The sequence below is a fragment of the Sus scrofa genome, chromosome 2 (genome assembly GCF_054392235.1).
Source record: "Sus scrofa isolate SSC_HxYL_T2T_F1_AM1 chromosome 2, Sscrofa_HxYL_maternal_Yorkshire_Landrace_v2.0, whole genome shotgun sequence".
In the NCBI taxonomy this organism is placed as follows: domain Eukaryota; kingdom Metazoa; phylum Chordata; class Mammalia; order Artiodactyla; family Suidae; genus Sus; species Sus scrofa.
In genome coordinates, this window is record NC_139384.1 from 52,093,613 (window position 1) to 52,116,583 (window position 22,971).

Genomic DNA, 22,971 nt, shown 5'->3' on the forward strand with positions numbered 1-22,971 from the left:
ACTCTCCCTAATATCCAGGGAGACATTCTGGGTAATGGGGTGGTGAAACCATCCATTTAAAACAGGTTCCCAAACACTGCTCTGGCCTAATACTGAGCAGCAGCACCTTTATAGTATAGGCTTAATAAAGATAATATTTTAGGAGAGGAGGCAAGGTGGGAGAAGAGTAGGGGGACACGCTTGCCCTCTCCCACAAACACAACAACAACAACAAAAAACACATCTACAAGGATAAACGACTCACACAGAACAGCAACCAATCACTGGCAGAAGAACCTAAACTCTAATAATGGCAAGGATCTCATGACATTACTAGGTAAAACAAGAGAAAAGAGGAGAGTGAGAGAAGGTGAATCTGAGCTGGAGAGGCGCTTCCGAAAGGGAACTGTAGAGGAGAAAGGGATCCCACACCCTGGAAAGTCACCTAATCGATGGAAAGATCAATAAAACCTGAGGAATCTCCAGATGCAGAGAAGAGTGAAGCAGTAAGTCGGAGTTCTGAAAAGCAGATCGAGAACCGAACAGATCATCTGAACTACTGGCACAGTCACCAAAAATTGAGATACTTGGGTGGGGGCTGGGCACCAAGACCTCGGCTCCGGAAGTTAGTCCCTGGGAAAGGGCTGGGGGCGGGGGGTGTGGAGCAGAGACTGCTTGGGAGGTCTAGGCCTTCTGAGTAGGGCTGCCCTGGGGAAGAGCCTCTTGGGTTCTCAGTGACCCAGATAACTGCTGCAGCCCTTGGGGGGGTGCTGCACTCCTGTGGACCAGCTGCCCAGCACCACCAGCCCCTTGCAAGAGCCCCACAGCCCAAAAACACCAGAGCAAGCTCTGCCCAGCCAAGTGAAATCTGCTCCCATCGTGGTGTGGACCTCCCAGTCCTGTCTGCCCTCAGGAAGTCTTCCTTTGCTTCAGAGAGACCCTGCCAGCCCCGCCCACCCTCCAGAAAAGCCACACTGCCTCAAAGAAGACTGACCAACAATGCCAGCCCTCAGGAAACATTCCACAGCAGTGACAAGGCAAACACTGCCCGGCCATGGAGAGTACAACTCCACCAGGAAAAAGAAAACAACAAGCAAGATGAAGAAGTTGAGAAACCACCCCCAGTTAAACCAATAGGAGACCTCACCTAAAGCAGTCAATAATGAAACAGATCTCTGCAGTCTGACAGACCTGGAGTTCAAAAGAGAAAGAGTGAAAATACTGAAGGAATTAAGAGAAGATATGAGCAGTAATGCAGACACCCTCAGAAAGGAACTAGAAAATATAAGGAGGAGCCAAGAAAAACTAGAAAATTCATTTGCAGAGATACAAACTGAACTAAAGGCAGTAAAAACTGGAATGAATAATGCAGAAGAATGAATCAGTGATGTGGAAGATAGAATACTGGAAATCACCCAATCAGGTCAGCAGACAGAAAACCAAATGAAAAAACATGAGAGCAATATAAGAGACCTATGGGATAATATAAAGCAGGCCAATCTACGCATAATAGGAATTCCAGAAGGAGTAGAAAAATATAAGGGGATACTGAGAAAAAGATAAAGGATACTGAGTTCAAGATACAGGAAGCACAGAGGGACCCAAACAAGTTGAACCCAAATAGACTCACACCAAGACACATTATAATAAAAATGGCAAAAGTTACTGATAAAGAGAGGCTCCTAAAGGCAGCAAGAGAAAAGCAGAATGTTACCTACAAGGGAACCCCCATAAGATTATCAGCTCATTTCTCTACAGAAACACTACAGGCCAGGAGGGAATGGCAAGAGATATTTAAAGTGCTCAAAGGAAAAAATATGCAACCTAGAATACTCTATCCAGCAAGAATATCATTTAAAATAGAAGGGGAAATAAAAATTTTTTTCCAACAAACAAAAGCTAAAAGAATACAGCAATACAAAACCCAGGCTAAAAGAAATACTAAAAGGGCTTCTCTAAACCAAAAAGAAAGGAAGGAAAGAAAGGGAGGAAAAAGAAAAAGAAAGAAGAGGAAGAACTAGGATTGAGGAAACCAAAATCACCCTAAAAGGGCTTCTCTAAACCAAAAAGAAAGGAAGGAAAGAAAGGGAGAAAAAAGAAAAAGAAAGAAGAGGAAGAACTAGGATTGAGGAAACCAAAATCAGAGAGCAGTCACTCAAATAAGCCAGCATACAGATTTAATCATGAACATGTTTCAAACAAAATAAAATTAAAAAGAAAAAAAAAGAGTCATCAAAATCATAAAATGTGGGCAAGGGATGTTAGGAAATAAATAGACCCTTTTGTTTGTTTGTTTGTTTCTCTTCTTAATTTTAATATAGTAATGAAGTGTTTGAACCTACAGGACCATCAGGCTAAAACACACAATTATACGAAGGGGTTAGCATACTTAAAAAACGGGGCAACCACAAGCCAAAACCAAACATTGCGTTTGCAAAAAATGAAAAAAAAAACAACAAAAAAACACTCAAGCAGATAATAACCAGAGAACATCCAACCAAAAAAAGAAAGGAAGAATGGAGAACCATAGAATCAACTGGAACACGAGGTTCAAAATGGCAATAAATAATCATCTACCAATTATCACCTTAAATGTCAGTGGACTGAATGCTCCAATCAAAAGACACAGAGTGGCTGAGTGGATAAACAGGCAAAAACCTTCAATATGCTGCCTACAAGAAACTCACCTTAGGACAAAGGATACATATAGATTGAAAGTGAAGGGGTGGGAAAAAATATTTCACGCCAATAGACATGACAGGAAAGCAGGAGTTGCAATACTCATATCAGACAAAATAGACTTTAAAACAAAAGACATAAAGAAAGACAAAGAAGGTCACTATTTAATGATTAAGGGATCCATCCAAGGAGAGGATATTACTATCGTCAACGTATATGCCCCAAATACAGGAGCACCCAGATACATACAACAAATATCAACAGACATAAAGGGAGAAATTGTTGGGAATACAATCATAGTAGGAGACTTTAATACCCTCCTCATATCAATGGACAGATCCTCTAGACAGAAAACCAATAAAGCAATAGAGATCCTAAAGGAAACAATAGAAAAGTAAGACTTAATTGATACCTTCAGGACACTATATCCAAAAAAAAAATCAGAAATACACATTCTCAAATGCACATGGAACATTCTCAAGAATCAACCACATATTGGGACACAAAGCTAATCTCAATAAATTTAGGAGCGTAGAAATTATCTCAAGTATCTTCTCTGACCAAAATGCCATGAAATTAGAAATCAACCATGGGAAAAGGAAAGAGAAAAAACCTACTACATGAAGACTAAACAACATGCTACTAAAAAACCAATGGGTCAATGAGGAAATCAAGAAGGAAATTAAAAAATACCTTGAAACAAATGATAATGAAGACACAACCTCTCAAAATCTATGGGATGCTGCGAAAGCAGTGCTCAGAGGGAAATTTATAGCGATATAGGCCTTTCTCAAAAAAGAAGATCCCAAATTGACAACTTAACCCTCCACCTAAACAAATTAGAAAAAGAAGAACAAAAAAGACCTAAAGTCAGCAGAAAGAAGGAAATTATAAAGATCAAAGAAGAAATCGATAAAATAGAGACTCAAAAAACAATAGAGAAAATTAATAAAACCAAGAGCTGGTTCTTTGAAAAGGTAAACAAAATTGACAAACCCCTGGCCAGGCTCACTAAAAAGAGGAGAGAAAGAACTCAAATAAACAAAATTATAAATGAAAAAGGAGAAATCACAACGGATACAGCAGAAATACAAAAAACCATAAGAGAATGCTATCAACAATTATATGCCAACAAATTTGACAATCTGGAAGAAATGGACAATTTTCTAGAATCTTACAGCCTGCCAAAACAGACTAACTGAACAGACTGATCACTAGAAATGAAACTGAAGAAGTCATACAAATAAAAGTCCAGGACCAGATGGCTTCACAGACGAATTCTATCAAACATATAAAGAAGAACTGGTGCCCATCATCCTTGAACTTTTTCAAAAGGTTGAAGAGGAAGGAATACTCCCAAAGACATTCTATGATGCCACCATCACCCTAATTCTAAAACCAGACAAAGATAACACCAAAAAAGAAAACTATCACCCAATATCTTTGATGAACATAGATACAAAAATTCTCAACAAAATCTTAACCAACCGAATCCAACAACATGCCAAAAAAATTATACACCATGACCAGGTTGGGTTCATCCCAGGTTCACAAGGATGGTTCGACATACACAAATCAATCAATGTCATACACCACATTAACAAAAGAAAAGTCAAAAATCGTATGATCATCTCAATAGATTCAGAAAAAGCATTTGACAAAGTCCAACATCCATTCATGATCAAGACCTTCCCCAAAGTGGGTATAGAGGGAACATTCCTGAATATAATCAAAGCCCTTTATGATAAACCCACAGCAAATGTAATACTCCATGGGGAAAAACTGAAAGCCTTCTCACTCAAATCTGGAACAAGACAGGGATGCCCACTCTCACCACTGCTCTTCAACATAGTTTTGGAAGTCCTAGCCACAGCAATTAGACAAACAAAAGAAATAAAAGGCATCCATATGGGAAGAGAAGAGATAAAACTGTCACTGTATGCAGATGACATGATACTATACCTAGAAAACCCTAAGGACTCAACCCCAAAACTACTTGAACTGATCAATAAATTCAGCAAAGTAGCAGGATGTAAGATTCACATTCAGAAGTCAGTTGCATTTCTGTATACCAGCAATGAAATATTAGAAAAGGAATACAAAAGTACAATACCTTTTAAAATTGCACCTCACAAAATCAAATGCCTTGGAATACACCTGACCAAGGAAGTAAAGGACTTATATGCCAAGAACTATAAAACTTTAATCAAAGAAATCAAAGAAGATGTAAAGAAATGGAAAGATATTCCATGTTCCTGGACTGGAAAAATCAATATTGTAAAAATGGCCACACTACCCAAAGCAATCTACAGATTCAATGCAATCCCTATCAAATTACCCATGACATTTTTCACAGAACTACAACAAACAATCCAAACATTTATATGGAACAACAAAAGACCCAGAATCGCCAAAGCAATCCCGAGAAACAAAAACCAAGCAGGAGGCATAACTCTCCCAGACTTCAAGAAATACTACAAAGCCACAGTCATCAAGACAGTGTGGTACTGGTATCAAAACAGACAGACAGACCAATGGAACAGAATAGAAAACCCGGAAATAAACCCTGATACCTATGGTCAATTAACCTTTGACAAGGGAGGCAAGAACATCAAATGGGAAAAGGAAAGTCTATTCAGCAAGCATTGCTGGGAAACCTGGACAGCTGCATGCAAAGCAATGAAACTAGAACACACCCTCACACCATGCACAAAAATAAACTCCAAATGGCTGAAAGACTTAAATAGAAGACAGGACACCATCAAACTCCTAGAAGAAAACATAGGCAAAACACTCTCTGACATCAACATCATGAATATTTTCTCAGGTCAGTCTCCCAAAGCAATAGAAATAAGAGCAAAAATAAACCCATGGGACCTCATCAAACTGAAAAGCTTTTGCACAGCAAAGGAAACCAAAAAGAAAACAAAAAGACAACTTACAGAATGGAGAAAATAGTTTCAAATGATGCAACCGACAAGGGCTTAATCTCTAGAATATATAAACAACTTATACAACCCAACAGCAAAAAAGCCAATCAACCAATGGAAAAATGGGCAAAAGACCTGAATAGACATTTCTCCAAGGAAGAGATACAGATGGCCAGCAAACACATGAAAAAATGCTCAACATCGCTGATTATAAGAGAAATGCAAATCAAAACTACCATGAGATACCACCTCACACCAGTCAGAATGGCCATCATTAATAAGTCCACAAGTCACAAATGCTGGAGGGGTTGTGGAGAAAAGAGAGCCCTCCTGCACTGTTGGTGGGAATGTAAACTGGTACAGCCACTATGGAGAACAGTTTGGAGATACCTTAGAAATCTATACATAGAACTTCCACATGACCCACTCTTGGGCATCTATCCAGACAAAACTCTACTTAAAAGAGACACATGCACCCGCATGTTCATTGCAGCACTATTCATAATAGCCAGGACATGGAAACAACCCAAATGTCCATCAACAGTGATTGGATTCGGAAGATGTGGTATATATACACAACGGAATACTACTCAGCCATAAAAAAGAACAACCTAATGCCATTTGCAGCAACATGGATGGAACTAGAGACTCTCATCCTGAGTGAAATAAGTCAGAAAGACAAAGACAAATACCATATGCTATCACTTATAACTGGAATCTAATATCTAGCACAAATGAACATCTCCACAGAAAAGAAAATCAGGGACTTGGAAAATAGACTTGTGGCTGCCTGACGGGAGAGGGAAGGAGTGGGAGGGATCGGGAGCTTGGGGTTATCAGATACAACTTAGATTTACAAGGAGATCCTGATGAGTAGCATTGAGAACTATGTCTAGATACTCATATTGCAACAGAACAAAGAGTGGGGGAAAAATGTATACATGTAAGAATAACTTGATCCCCATGCTGTACAGCGGGAAAAAATAAAAAAATTTAAAAATTAAATAAATTAAATTTAAAAAATAATATTTTAAGTTGCTTGGTATAGCAGCAAGATACAAGATAGACTGAATAAATGTGTTTCAGTATAAGTTGATAAGCTAAGCTATTATACTAATCTATCTCTGAAATAACATGGAACTTGGACTGAGATGATAGTGTGGAATAAACGAGAATGGTTAAACCTAGTAGTAAAGTCCAGAAGGTAAAACCTGAGGTTCTGAAATCAAACATTGGATTTGAATTCTTCCTCTGCCGTGAACTTGGGCACATTATTTCACCTCTCCAGGACTGTTTTCTCTTCTGTAAAATTGGATTAATCTTACCTGCCCTTTAGGATCATTGTGAGGCTTATAGGAAATGATATATATAGAACACTTTGGGGCCTGGCACACACTAGGAATTGAAAAAAAAAAAGAAAAAACTTTTATTTGGGGGGGAGGATTTTAGGGCTGCACCTGTTGCATATGGAAGTTCCCAGGCTAGGGGTCAGGTGAATCGGACCTATGGCTGCAGGCCTACACCACAGCCACGGCAATGCAGGATCTCAGCCGTGTCTTTAAGCTGCACCACAGGTCACGGCAATGCAGAATCCTTAACCCACTGAGCAAGGCCAGGGATCAAACCGGCATCTTCATGGATTTGTTACCACTGAGCCATGACGGAAACTCCAAGATAAGAAATTTTAAAGAAAGTACAGGAGACCATGACAGAATGTTTTAGGAAACAGAAGGAAATCTCTTCATATGATTTAAACTGGGAGACCAGAAGGAATATTGAAGCTCCTTTGATACCGAAATTGTTGAGTTCAGGTGAATACTGTGGTATTCATTCCTTTGGGAGATATTCTATATATTTAGAGAAGTACAGGATTGAAACATCAGTGAAAGTTATCACTTGGCAATGTTGATTTGGGAATCATTGGTATATATAGGTGATAATTGAAGCTATGAGTGCATGAGTTCACCAAACATTTAAAAAAAAAAAGTAGAGCCCTGAGGCCAGAGCTGGAGAAGCAGCAGCCAGAAAGGAGGGATCACTAAGCTAAAAGTGCAGCATCCTTGAAGATGATGAAGCTGTAATCTTAACTCACTGTTCGTCCACCATGTTTTACACTGATCTAATCAAAAGTAGTAATTGTGAGGGAAAGCACTAGACTAGTGGCTAGAAAACTCTAGATTCTAACCCAGTTTAGTTAACCAGCTCTTTAGTCCTTAGGTGAATAATTTCCCATCTTTGGATCCCAATTTATTCATATGTAAAAGATGAACATTGGGGAGGGATGGATTGGGGGTGGGAATTAGCATGTGTACACTACTGTACATGGAATGGATGGTCAATGAGGACCTGCTGTATAGCACAGGGAACTCTACTCAAAATTCTGTGATAACCTATGTGGGAAAAGAATCTGAAAAATGATGGATGTGTGTATATGTACCACTGAAACCCTTTGTTGTACAGCGTAAATTATCACAACATTGTAAATCAACTATGCCTCAATAAAACTTTAAAAAATGAAAAAAATGAATGTTGGACCAGATGATTTATTAGACAGTTCTTTCAAATTTATGATTTTATGAATTACATACAGGAAGTTAAAAATGTTTACAACTCATAACCACTAAAAGCCCTCCTCATATATTCCCACAGTCCTGTCACAGATGTTTAGTGACCTTATGAAAAGCAGGAGGCATTGGACATATTTCCTAGAAAAATATTTCAGAAGTCTCTCAAATTTTCCTGTCTTGACTACAGGACTGTGTTTACTACAATTTTATTGAAGCCTCTGTCTTTTAAATGGAAAATACTTATATAAATTATGACAATCTGAATACATATTACAAGTTGCAAGATTCATTACAAAAGGATGCATCTTACAAAAGGAATAACTTAGAAGTCTCTCCTCTCTTTAAAAAAATTTTTTAATTGAAGTATAGTTGATTTACAAGGTTGTGTTAGTTTCAGGTGTACATCAAAGTGACTTAGTTATACACACACACACACATATTTGTTTTTAGATTCTTTTCCATTATAGGTTATTACAAGATATTGAATATATATTTCCCTGTGCTATACAGTAGGACTTGTTGCTTGTCTGTTTTATATATGGTAATTTGTATCTGCTAATCTCAAAGTCCTAATTTATCCCTCCCATATAACCGTCAATACTTATATTTATGATTTCCTATAAACATGTTTTTTCCACTCTATATATGAAAAAAAAAAAACTTTTTCCTTATCTTGCTACAAAACAACTTCCTATGTCCTATTCCAGAGAGAATTTCTAACCTCTTCCATTATGGTTTTTAAGATAATCCTTATTAATGTCTTATTCTGTTTTACATTTTAGCTAATTCATTATTCTTATGCAAAACTAAAAAAAAAGCTGTAGTGATGAGAAAGAACTACCTAGAGATGTCCATAATAACACTAAGTTAATACTACTTTTAAAATATTTTAGTCCTGGAGTCTTGCCTAATCTTTACTACCCTCTCCACGAGGTATATAAGAGTACTGGTCCTATTTTATGGAATTGGAGGCAATTTGTAGAGTGACGTTCCTAATTCCCAGGCTCAGATTATGCTAAAATATAAAGTCTCTTAAAATTTAAATAGATATGTTTTTTCCCCTCCCAACATTTGTCTTATTTTCTAACACTGATTAGAACCTCCAACATTGGAGTTCCTGTTGTGGTGCAGCGGAAATGAATCCGTTTAGGAACCATGAGGTTGCAGGTTCAATCCCTGCCCTTGCTCAGTGGGTTAAGGATCTGGCGTTGCCGTGAGCTGCGGTGTAGGTTGAAGACGAGGCTTGGATCCTGCGTTGCTATGGCTGTGGTGTAGGCCATTGGCCGGCAGCTACAGTACAGCTCTGATTAGACCCCTAGCCTGGGAAACTCCATATTCCACAGATGCGGCCCTTAAAAAAAAAAAAAAAAAAAAAAACTCTAACATTATATTTAATTGAAGGCAATTTTTTCAGAGAACTATTCCTGACTCTTGGCCCAGATTAAGCTCAACTAACAGGACTTGTGGAATGTAAGCAGATTTTAAAAAACTTACTAAATAATTATATATAGTTCATTATTAGGCTTTTAGTTTTCCCCACTTTCAAATATTCATCAAATGTTCAAATGTTGAACAATTTCTGTTACTGAATGCAAGTCCGTGTGCTGGATGCACAATGAAGCTAAACAAAACCGGAATGTCGGAATTTGAAGCAGAGAAAGATTTATTGCAAGGCCTTTCAGTGATATGGGTAGCTCATGCCTTAAAAAAATGGAAATTTTCCAAGGCTTTCAGCAACCCCCTTTTAAAAGCAGGCTGAGGGAGGGGCATGATGAGTTGTTGCAAACTTCTTGGTGTCTGGATCCTTTGTTTTTGTAGCTGTCCATGTAGGTCAGGTCACGATGTTCCTGTTTTTCTCTGTTCAGGTCAGGTCGTGGTCAGGTTATCTGCATATTTCAAGCTATAGGCAATATTCTTTTACAAAAGGTGCAGAGCATGACTAAGCACAGGCAACAGACCTAATATGGAGTCAGATTTGTTCTTCCGTTATTGCATGTCAGGTTTTGCCCTGGTTGTCAGGGAGACAATCCTCAGTACCCTTTCCATAAGGTATAAAAAGGAGTACACAGACACATGGACCTGGCCCTAATGAAGTCTCACCCAGGCAATTTAGAACAAGAGTTAAAAGCGCAGGATCAGAGTTCAGTCAGCTTGGGTTTGAATCTGCTTCTGCTCCTTACTGATTGATCGTGGAAAACGTAATTGACTTTCCTGCTTCTTCAACTGTAAAATATAAGTGTTAAGAATACCTACCTCATGGGATTGTTGTGACGATTAAATGAATTCATGCGTTCAAACTACTTAGAACAGAGCAAGGCATGTAGTAAACTGTCTACACATGTCTATTATCAGAAGGCAGGATTAGTTCTTTACAAGGTAAATCAACAAATGACAGGGGGGAGGATGAATGTGGAAACAGGAACAAGCATAAACAGTAGTTTAATTTAGCTGCTAAGCATACAGGCAACAGGGTCAATACCAATTCCTGGAGTTAAACCTTTGCCTTGCTGTTTATATACGGAGTGAACTATTTAAACAAGAGCAATGCCTGTAAAGTGCCTAGTAAAGTATTTAGTACACAATAGATGTTTAATAGAGAGTAATTATTACCTACAAATGTTCTGAAACGCCAAGATTTGGCCAACATAAGTTCATAATAATAATAGTTGCCATGTATTAGGCTTACAATTTTGAACCTGTACTTTGTATTCTCTTTCACACTTCTTAACCTAGGTAGGTGAGCATATGGTCCCTTTTCATGATAAAGAAACGAGACGATATTTGTGTAGCTATACCAGTGGGAGGTTGGAAGCCTAAGTAGTGGCTTGCACTACAACACTCGACCAAACCGGAGCTCGCAGTGCCTTTGTCACCAGCTGGGCTTTTGCTAGGGAGATGGGGCCAGGAGAGGCAGCAATCTGCCAGGCCGCAGCCATGGCCGCCTCATGGAGCCTTAGCCACGGGGAGCCTGCCAGGCAAGGCCTCTCCCGCCGCCACTAGGTCACGGCACCCTTCTCGCCTTTCGCCGCCACCGCTCCCTCTCGGATGGCCTCTGGGCCTGGCCTGGAAGGTGTTCAGAAGAAGGGAAGCCAGAGATCCTGAGCCGAACTTTGCGGAGGAAGGTTGAACACTGTTTCCAAGCAACGCGCTGGAGGCGGGGCTTGTGCGTCACTGAAGTGCGACCAAGTAGCGGACCTAGCAGCCCCGCCGCCCGTGGGGCTGAGCCGCTGGCTGGGGCGGCGCCGCAACTGCCGGAAGCGGGATGCCTTGAACCTGGGGTGAGCTCCGCCTGTCGCCGCTTCTTTTCCCAGCCTCTCTATCACCCTCGGTACAGGAGTAGAAACATAGGCCAGGCTTTGAGTGCCGCTCCGGGCTTCTGTAGGGAAACAAACCCCACCCCGTCGCCTTTTCTAGGCCTCGGCTTAGGACTGGCGCAGTCTTTCTCACTTTGTTTGTAGTAGCTGGGTGTGGAGGTGGCTTTTCCCGTTGTGAGGGGGCGGGTGGTGGCGTTGGAGGGGCGGGGGCGGGAGAGAGCTTTTCTTCCTCGAGCGCGGACCCGCTTTTGAATATTGGCGCCGGTGCAGTCTGTCCGCCAGTGGAGGCAACTGTTGGTCGTAGCGCAGGTGCGCTTGAGGAAGGGTGGTGGTGGGAGGGTGGCGGTTGTGTTTAGTAAACGCCCTGGTGGGGCTGGAAACTGTGAGCCCACAGCGCACTGGACACCCGGTATTAGAAAGCCTTGCCTGGGCTCGGTCTCCTTAACCTGCCTTCCCTTTCTAAATTAGCTTAGACTACTCTTCTTCCCAAAGGTCTGGCCTTGTCGAACCAGCTGCCGTGAGACCCGAAGTTTGCTTGTTAATGGTACTAATTCCTGGAAAGGAAACTTTCTGTTTTCGTTTTTGAAATGATTTATTTCAGTTGTTTTTATTATGTTACAAAATGTAGGTTTATTGTTATTGTTCAAGTTTATCCCCAGTCCCATTAAAATTGTAGTGTACAACCATATTCTGACCCTGTCCTGTTTCACAGTGCCAAATGATTCAGTTATCATCTCTGGCGTATTTTTAAAGAGGCATTGACACTTCCTATGGTTTATAATTCTTTTTTTTTTTTTTTTTTTTTTTTTTTTTGTCTTTTGCCTTTTTAGGGCCCCACTAGCAGATATGGAGGTTCCCATGCTAGGGGTATAATGTGAGCTGTAGCTGTCGGCCTGTGCCACAACATCGCCGGATCTGAGCCATGTCTGAGACCTACACCGCAGCTCACAGCAGGGCCGGATCCTTAACCCACTGAGGGAGGCCAGGGATCCAACCATGCCCTCATGTATGCTAGCGGGGTTAACCACTGAGCCAGGACGCGAATTCCCCTATGGTTTATAATTCTTAGCTCTTGTGCATGAAATGATTCTTTTCCACCACCTTCCGCCCATTTTTTTTTATTATAAAATGAGCTTCCAGTTCTGAATTTCTTCTGGAACATGAAGTGCCCCGGACAAATGATTCTGAATTTTCACCTCTGTATTGAAATCACTCCACTAAAAAGTGTTACTTTCTGAATTTAAAACTCAAAAATAGTGGGAATTTTTCTCCTTTCCTTTGATGCTGACTGCCCGCAGTTTCTAGATGTTTTCTTCCAGGATATGGTTATATGTTTCCAAAATAACCATTTGGTATAAATGAACTTTATATTTGGTGTCTGTAGCCTGATCCTTCTTTTCACATCTGAACTCTTGACACACTTCCTGTCCCCTTCTCCTCCCCAAAAGGCAGAGAAGATCCAGAGAAAATTCTTACAAGTCTAGTTAGTGCATTTTTCCAAATATGAAATTTATCTAGTAAACACACTGGTGATATCAGAAATCTGTTTCGGTCTTAAAGTACTGTCCTTTTATAGTTTTTCTTTCTGTAAAATTTTTGTCTGATTAAGATCTTCGAGCCCAGAAAAGTATTCCAGACTCCATAGTGCTTCTGACTAGTTGTTATAACTGCTGTTAATTTCTTGTCTTGAAAGACCCTGGATAATCTGTTTATAGATTTAGAGTCTGGGTAAGGAATGAGAAGCTATCTTTAGGAACCTAGTTTTTTTGTGCTTAGCACTGATACTAAAGCAGACTTAACAGTGAAATTAGTTGATGATTATTTGGACTATAAATATCTGGTAAGTAAAGAAGTTGATACAAAATTTCATGGAGAACAGGTTTCAGAGGGTTTTCTCAGTACTACAGTGTTTGTGAACCAGTCATGTTGCACTTCCAGGCTTTTCATCTTTGCTTTAATCCTTTTATGAATGGATATGGTTTAAATTTTCATGGAGATTTTTTTTTTCCCCAGCTACCCATGATGTGATTTTCATATCTTTCTAAAGAATATTTGAATCACAACAGTTCATTTGTTAGAAAAATAAGTAACTGAGTGTATGTTACCACCCATCAGAGAATGTGGCATTTTTGGAATCCCTGATATTCTTATGAGTTTCAAAATAACAGTTATTCTTTATTTAGAAAATCCTTCAAATATTTTCTGAAAGCACATTGTTATCCTGCTTGAAAGGACTAAATTATAGGTGGTACAATAGTATGAGAGCTGCCAGTCCTTTGAGAAATCTTAACCAGAGATTTGTCTTGATGAATTCTATGCCAGTGGTTTGCAAATTAACTCCTATTCAGTACTACTGTTTCATGATACAGAGGGAAATATTCTGCTCATAGCAAATAATGAACATTTCTCAATTTACATAAACATTAATGATAAGTTTTTTACAATTTTTATATTTTTTCTTCCATGTATTTTTTTTGTTTGTTTTTGTTTTTGTTTTTGTTTGTCTTTTTGCCATTTCTTGGGCTGCTTCCGTGGCATATGGAGGTTCCCAGGCTAGGGATCTAATCGGAGCTGTAGCTGCCAGCCTACGCCAGAGCCACAGCAACGCAGGATCCGAGCCGCGTCTGCAACCTACACCACAGCTCACGGCAATGCCGGATCGTTAACCCACTGAGCAACGGCAGGGATCGAACCCGCAACCTCATGGTTCCTAGTCGGATTCGTTAACCACTGCGCCACGACGGGAACTCCTGCATGTATTTTTTGTAATTTCAGCATCTCTCCAACTAGTAGGTGACTGAACAAGTTAACAAATGTCAGAATACTAAATTAATAATAAAAAAAACTGTCGACAATATTTACTATATCCATTCGTAAACATTTATGGTGTGCTTATGTATCTGCTAGGAGAAAGAACACAGCTTCCACCCTCATAGAGGGGGATGTTTAAGTGACCTCACTGATGACATGTGCTGTGATAGAAGAATGTGCCGAGTCACCAGAGAGGGACTTTGAAAAACCTGGGGTGGGTGACTAGAGGGTGGCCTCAGCAGATTGTTTTGTGAGCATGCTTGCACACTCTATTGTGATTTTATTGCATATAGATCACAGAGGCATTTTTTTATGCTCATGATGGAGATTAATATTTATCAGTTTATAGTATTCAAAATGAACTGTAAATCTCAGGCCCTTTCCACTGAACCAGGTTGAGAACCACTGTTTTTAAGAACAGTGATCATCTCATTTGGAGTGGATAAGCAATGAGATCTTGCTATATATAAAGTGAACAGTGAACTGTATCCAGTCACTTGTGATGGAACATGATGGAAAATAATGTGAGAAAAAAAATGTGCATATATATATATATGTATAACAGGGTCACTTTGCTGGACAGAAGAAATTGACAGAACATTGTAAGTCAACTGTAATAAAATATCTTTTAAAAAGAACATTGAAATAAAGAACAGTGAGGAGTTCCCATCATGGCTCTGGTAACGAACCCAACTAGCATCTATGAGGATGCGGGTTCAATCCCTGGCCTTGTTCACTGGGTTGAATGATCCGGTGTTGCTGTGAGCTGTGGTGTGGAACACCTGCAGCGTATGGAGATTCCCAGGCTAGGGGTCAAATGGGAGCCCTAGCCGCTGGCCTAGACCACAGCCACAGCAATGCCAGATCCAAGCCATGTCTGCAACCTACACCACAGCTCATGGCAAAGCAGGATCCTTAACCCACTGAGTGAGGCCAGGGATCAAACCTGTGTCCTCATGGATACTAGTCAGATTCATTTCCTCTGAGCCACAACAGGAACCCCAATACTGTTCCCTTTTAATCTGAGGAGTTAATGATCACATTTCCCAGATACTAAGTGCAATTATAAGATAACAAGTTAATATGTGACCTCAAATTTTAAACCTTAGTCAAAGTTAGGACATCAGATCAAAACAATGCAGAAACAAAAGGTACTATTTTATTTTAGCGTGGGGGGGGGGGTTTATGGCCACACCAGCAGCATATAAAAATTCCAGGGCCAGGCATTGACCAAGCCACAGCTGCCAACTGGGGCAACCCACTGTGCTGGGCCAGGGATCAAACCCTCACCTTTGCAGCAACCTAGCAAACCACTGCAGTCAGATTCTTAATCCACTGAGTCACAGTGGGAGCTCTGGGAACATTTTTATTGAGGTATAATTGAGGTAGAGTATTATATGAGTTTTGGATATGCAACATAGTGATTCACAATTTTTAAAGGTTGTATTCAATTTATAGTTATAAAATATTGGCCATATTCACTGTATTGTACAATATATCCTTATAGCTTATTTATACAACAGTTGTTTGTACCTCTTAATGCCCTATCCCTGTCTTGTCCGCCCCACTTCCCTCTCCCCACTGACATCTACAAGTTTGTTCTTTATATCTGTGAATGTTTCTTTGTTTTTTTTTGTTTGTTTGTTTTTATGTTTTCTTTGTTTTATTCAAGGCTTATGCTAGGTCTTGGCAATTTCACATAAGTTAGAGAATTAGCCTCTAACACAAAAGGTTGCTAGTGATTTGATTGGGATTGTGTTAACTTATGGATTTATTTAGGACAATTGGTATCTTAACACACAGTCTTTAGATTCATGTGATATCCTCTTTTTTTTTTTTTTTTAAACATAGGTCCTCTCTAATTTCTGGTATTAATGGAGTAATTTTGGGGTTTTTTTGGGTTTTTTTTGTTTTTTTTTATAATTTTTTTATTTTCCCACTGTACAGCAAGGGGGTCAGGTTATCCTTACATGTATACATTACAATTACATTTTTTCCCCCACCATTTGTTCTGTTGCAACATGAGTATCTAGACAAAGTTCTCAATGCTATTCAGCAGGATCTCCTTGTAAATCTAATCTAAATTGTGTCTGATAAACCCAAGCTCCTGATCCCTTCCACTCCCTCCCCCTCCCATCAGGCAGCCACAAGTCTCTTCTCCAAGTCCATGATTTTCTTTTCTGAGGAGATGTTCATTTGTGCTGGATATTAGATTCCAGTTATAAGTGATAGCATATGGTATTTGTCTTTGTCTTTCTGGCTCATTTCACTCAGGATGAGAGTCTCTAGTTCCATCCATGTTGCTGCAAATGGCATTATGTCATTCTTTTTTATGGCTGAGTAGTATTCCGTTGTGTATATATACCACATCTTCCGAATCCAATCACTGTTGATGGACATTTGGGTTGTTTCCATGTCCTGGCTATTATGAATAGTGCTGCAATGAACATGCGGGTGCATGTGTCTCTTTTAAGTAGAGTTTTGTCTGGATAGATGCCCAAGAGTGGGATTGTGGGGTCATATGGAAGTTCTATGTATAGATTTCTAAGGTATCTCCAAACTGTTCTCCATAGTGGCTGTACCAGTTTACATTCCCACCAACAGGGCAGGAGGGTTCCCTTTTCTCCATACCCCCTCCAGCACTTGTTATTTGTGGACTTATTAATGATGGCCATTCTGACTGGTGTGAGGTGGTATCTCGTGGTGGTTTTGATTTGCATTTCTCATATAATCAGCGATGTTGAGCATTTTTTCATGTGTTTGCTGGCCATCTGTATCTCTTCCTTGGAGAAATGTCTATTCAGGTCTTTTGCCCATTTTTCCATTGGTTGATTGGCTTTTTTGCTGTTGGGTTGTATAAGTTGTTTATATATTCTAGAGATTAAGCCCTTGTCGGTTGCATCATTTGAAACTATTTTCTCCATTCTGTAAGTTGTCTTTTTGTTTTCTTTTTGGTTTCCTTTGCTGTGCAAAAGCTTTTCAGTTTGATGAGGTCCCATGGGTTTATTTTTGCTCTTATTTCTATTGCTTTGGGAGACTGACCTGAGAAAATATTCATGATGTTGATGTCAGAGAGTGTTTTGCCTATGTTTTCTTCTAGGAGTTTGATGGTGTCCTGTCTTCTATTTAAGTCTTTCAGCCATTTGGAGTTTATTTTTGTGCATGGTGTGAGGGTGTGTTCTAGTTTCATTGCTTTGCATGCAGCTGTCCAGGTTTCCCAGCAATGCTTGCTGAATAGACTTTCTTTTTCCCATTTTATGTTCTTGCCTCCCTTGTCAAAGGTTAATTGTCCATAGGTGTCTGGGTTTATTTCTGGGTTCTCTATTCTGTTCCATTGGTCTGTCTGTCTGTTTTGGTACCAGTACCACACTGTCTTGATGACTGTGGCTTTGTAATATTTCTTGAAGTCTGGGAAAGTTATGCCTCCTGCTTGGTTTTTGTTTCTCGGGATTGCTTTGGGTTAGGGTTTTCCCTTAGGGTTTTCTAGGTATAGTATCTTGTCATCTGCATACAGTGACAGTTTTATCTCTTCTCTTCCCATATGGATGCCTTTTATTTCTTTTGTTTGTCTAATTGCTGTGGCTAAGACTTCCAAAACTATGTTGAAGAGCAGTGGTGAGAGTGGGCATCCCTGTCTTGTTCCAGATTTGAGTGAGAAGGCTTTCAGTTTTTCCCCATGGAGTATTACATTTGCTGTGGGTTTATCATAAAGGGCTTTGATTATATTCAGGAATGTTCCCTCTATACCCACTTTGGGGAGGGTCTTGATCATGAATGGATGTTGGACTTTGTCAAATGCTTTTTCTGCATCTATTGAGATGATCATATGATTTTTGACTTTTTTTTTGTTAATGTGGTGTATGATGCTGATTGATTTGCGTATGTTGAACCATCCTTGTGAACCTGGGATGAACCCAACCTGGTCATGGTGTATAATTTTTTTGGCATGTTGTTGGATTTGGTTGGCTAAGATTTTGTTGAGAATTTTTGCATCTATATTCATCAATGATATTGGCCGATAGTTTTCTTTTTTGGTGGTATCTCTCTCTGGTTTTGGAATGAGGGTGATGGTGGCATCATAGAATGTCTTTGGGAGTATTCCTTCTTCTTCAACCTTTTGAAAGAGTTTAAGGAGGATGGGCACCAATTCCTCTTTATATGTTTGATAAAATTCACCTGTGAAGCCATCTGGTCCTGGACTTTTATTTGTAGGGAGTGATTTTATGACCTCTTCAATTTCATTTCTAGTGATCGGTCTGTTCCGTTGGTCTGTTTCTACTTGATTCAGTTTTGGCAGGCTGTAAGATTCTAGAAAATTGTCCATTTCTTCCAGATTGTCAAACTTGTTGCCATACAGTTGTTCATAGTATTCTCTTATGGTTTTTTGTATTTCTGCTGTATCCGTTGTGATTTCTCCTTTTTCATTTATAATTTTGGTTATTTGGGTTCTTTCTCTCCTCTTTTTAGTGAGCCTGGCCAGGGGTTTGTCAATTTTGTTTACCTTTTCAAAGAACCAGCTCTTGGTTTTATTAATTTTCTCTATTGTTTTTTGAGTCTCTATTTTATTGATTTCTTCTTTGATCTTTATAATTTCCTTCCTTCTGCTGACTTTAGGACTTTTTTGTTCTTCTTTTTCTAATTCATGTAGGTGGAGGGTTAAGTTGTCAATTTGGGATCTTTCTTCTTTTTTGAGAAAGGCCTGTATTGCTATAAATTTCCCTCTGAGCGCTGCTTTCGCAGCTTCCCATAGATTTTGAGAGGTTGTGTCTTCATTATCATTTGTTTCAAGGTATTTTTTAATTTCCTTCTTGATTTCCTCATTGACCCATTGGTTTTTTAGTAGCATGTTGTTTAGTCTTCATGTAGTAGGTTTTTTCTCTTTCCTTTTCCCATGGTTGATTTCTAATTTCATGGCATTTTGGTCAGAGAAGATACTTGAGATAATTTCTACACTCCTAAATTTATTGAGATTAGCTTTGTGTCCCAATATGTGGTCGATTCTTGAGAATGTTCCATGAACATTTGAGAAGAATGTGTATTCTGATTTTTTTGGATGTAGTGTCCTGAAGATATCAATTAAGTCTACCTTTTCTATTGTTTCCTTTAGGATCTCTGTTGCTTTATTGGTTTTCTGTCTAGAGGATCTGTCCATTGATGTGAGGGGGGTATTAAGGTCTCCTACTATGATTGTATTCTCATCAATATCTCCCTTTATGTCTGTTAATATTTGTTGTATGTATCTGGGTGCTCCTATATTTCGGGCATATATGTTGACGATCCAAGGATCCTCTCCTTGGATGGATCCCTTAATCATTAAGTAGTGTCCTTGTTTGTCTTTCTTTATGTCTTTTGTTTTAAAGTCTATTTTGTCTGATATGAGCATTTGGACTCCTGCTTTTCTGTCATGTCTATTGGCGTGAAATATTTTTCCCCACCCTTTCACTTTCAATCTATATGTATCTTTTGTCCTAAGGTGAGTTTCTTGTAGGCAGCATATTGAAGATTTTTGCCTTTTTATCCACTCAGCCACTCTGTGTCTTTTGATTGGGGCATTCAGTCCATTGACATTTAAGGTAGATGATTATTTATTGCCATTTTGAACCTCATGTTCCAGTTGATTCTATGGTTCTCCATTCTTCCTTTCTTTTTTTTTTTTTTTTTTTGATTGGATGGTCTCCTGTTATTATCTGCTTGAGTGTATTTTTTTTTTCATTTTTTTGCAAATGCAATATTTGGTTTTGGTTTGTGGTTGCTCTGTTTTTTAAGTATGCTAACCCCTTCCTATAATTGTGTGTTTTAGCCTGATGGTCCTGTAAGTTCGAACACTTCATTACTATATTAAAATTAAGAAGAGAAACATACAAACAAACAATCAAAAAGGGTTATTTATTTCCTAACATCCCTTGCCCACATTTTATGGTTTTGATGACTCTTTTTTATTTTTTTCTTTTTAATTTTATTTTGTTTGAAGCATGTTCATGATTAAATCTGTATGCTGGCTTATTTGAGTGACTGCTCTCTGATTGCGGTTTTCTCAGTCCTAGTTCTTCCTCTTCTTCTTTTTTTTTTTTTTCTTTTCTTTTTTCTTCCCTTTCCTTCCTTTCTTTTTGGTTTAGAGAAGCCCTTTCAATATTTCCTTTAACCTGGGTTTTGTGTTGCTGTATTCTTTTAGCTTTTGTTTGTTGGAAAAAAATTTTTGTTTCCCCTTCTATTTTAAATGATATTCTTGCTGGATAGAGTATTCTAGGTTGCATATTTTTTCCTTTGAGCACTTTAAATATCTCTTGCCATTCCCTCCTGGCCTGTAGTGTTTCTGTAGAGAAATGAGCTGATAATCTTACGGGGGTTCCCTTGTAGGTAACATTCTGCTTTTCTCTTGTGTTTCTTTGTTTTATTATATTCACTAGTTTGTTTTATTTTTTAGGTTCTACAGGTAAGTGATATCATACAGTATTTGTCTTTCTTTGTCTGAATTATTTTACTAAGCATAATACCCTCCAGGTCCATCTATGTTGTTGCAGATGGCAAAATATTCAATTGTTTTATATATATATATATATTTATATATTTATATAAATAAATAAACACACACATCACATCTTCTTTATCCATTCATCTGTCATGGACATTTAGGTTGTTTCCATGTCTTAGCTATTGTAAATAGTGCTGCTTTGAATATGGAGGTGCATGTATCTTTATGAATTAGTTTTTTCCAGATATATGCCCAGATGTGGAATTGCTGGATCATAAGGTAGCTGAATTTTTAGTTTTGTGAGGAACCTCCATACTATTTTCCATAGTGGCTGCACCAGTTTACCTTCCCACCAACAGTGTAGGAGGTTTCCTTCACTCCACACCCTGTCCAGTATTATTTGTAGTCTTCTTAACAGTGGACTTTCTGACTGGTGTGTGGGGATACCTCATTGTAGTTTTGATTTTCATTTCTCTAGTAATTAGTGATGTTGAGCATCTTTCCTGCCTGTTGGCCATCTGTATGTCTTCTTTGGAGAAGTGTCTGTTTAGGTCTTCTGCCTATTTTTTTATTGGGCTGGCTTTTTTTTTTTTTTTTTTTTTTTTGTCTTTTTGTCTTTTTGCTTTTGAGGGCCACTCCTGCAGCATAGGGAGGTTCCCAGGCTAGGGGTCCAATCTGAGCTGTAGCCACAGGCCTACGCCACAGCCACAGCAGCAACTCAGGATCTGAGCCACATCTGTGACCTACACCAGAGCTCACAGCAACGACAGATCCTTAACCCACTGAGCAAGGCCAGGGATGGAACCTACAACCTCATGGTTCCTAGTCAGATTCGTTAACCACTGAGCCATGACAGTAACTCCAGCTTTTTTTTTTTTTTAATTGAGTTGTATGAGCTGTGTGTGTGTGTATGAGATATATATATATATATTTTTTTTTTTTTTGGACATTAAGCTCTTGTTGGTTGCATCTTTTGCAAATATTTTCTCCCATTCTCTAGGTTCTTTTGGTTTTGCTTATGGTTTCCTTTGCTGTTCAAAAGCTTGTAAGTTTGATTAGATCCCATTTATTTTTGCTTTTATTTTCATTGTCTTGGATGACTGACCTAAGAAAACATTGGTATGATTTATGTCAGAGAATGTTTTGCCTATGTTCTTTATATTTTAGTGTTGTAACTTTTAATTTTTTGATTAAGTGATAAAGCAGATTTCCTGACAAATTTTTTAGTATAAATTGTTAATGTTTTACCTGCGTTATATGATATGAGTGTTAATTCAGGTAAAGTAAAATGATAGTCTTTTTAAAAATTTTATTGAAGTGTAGTGTTACTTTCTGCTGTACAGCAGAGTGATTCACTGATACATATACACATGTTTCTCCCCATCTAGTTTATCACAGAATGTTGAGTAGATTTCTCTGTGCCATACATAGCCAGAAAATGATAGTCTTTGATAGGTAAATAAGATGGAATTTCTTGGAGGAGGGGGTATCAGATTTTTTTTAATTGTAATGCTTTTTTTTTTTCTAACTTTATTTTTTAACTTTACTCTTAGCTTTGTGACTTTGTTATTTTAACCTCTGCACTTATTTCCTTAACCATCCTGTTTCTTCATCTATAAAATGGTTATCATGGGGATTTAAGTGATTGAATTCCTGAATACATGTAAAGTTCTTAGAAGATTGTGTTACACAATGGAAGTGGTCAATGGGTATTAGTTAATTTTACTATTATTAATGGTATTCTTACTGAATTAGGATTTCTATCTTCAGTTATAGAATATATCATGATATATAAATACCAAAAAAAAAAAAATTATAGGAGTTCCCGTTGTGGCGCAGTGGTTAACGAATCTGACTAGGAACCATGAGGTTGCGGTTCCATCCCTGCCCTTGCTCAGTGGGTTAACGATCCGGCGTTGCCGTGAGCTGTGGTGTAGGTCACAGATGTGGCTCGGATCCCGAGTTGCTGTGGCTCTGGCGTAGGCTGGCAGCTACAGCTCCAATTAGACCCCTAGCCTGGGAACCTCCATATGCCGCGGGAGCGGCCCAAGAAATGGCAAAAAGAAAAAAAAAAAAAAATTTATTTTCTGTTTTAACCATATCTCAATGCTTGATATTCTGATAAATCATTATTTACCAAAAGGGAAAAAAAACTGTCTAGAATAAAAACATTGAACTCTTCTCTAGCCATAGTACATAGAATTATGTCTTTCAAGAAT

At 38.8% G+C, this 22,971-nt stretch overlaps 1 protein-coding gene across 2 annotated transcripts in view; it reads left to right on the forward strand.

Moving 5' to 3' along the window:
* Positions 1 to 11,376: 11,376 nt before the first annotated feature.
* Positions 11,377 to 22,971, forward strand: part of RNF141 (ring finger protein 141) — a 43,232-nt gene continuing 31,637 nt past the window's right edge. The window contains exon 1 of one of the 2 annotated variants that reach the window (XM_005661125.4): positions 11,377 to 11,778. The gene's annotated coding sequence lies outside the window, so the exon portion shown is untranslated. 2 annotated transcript variants of the gene reach the window in all.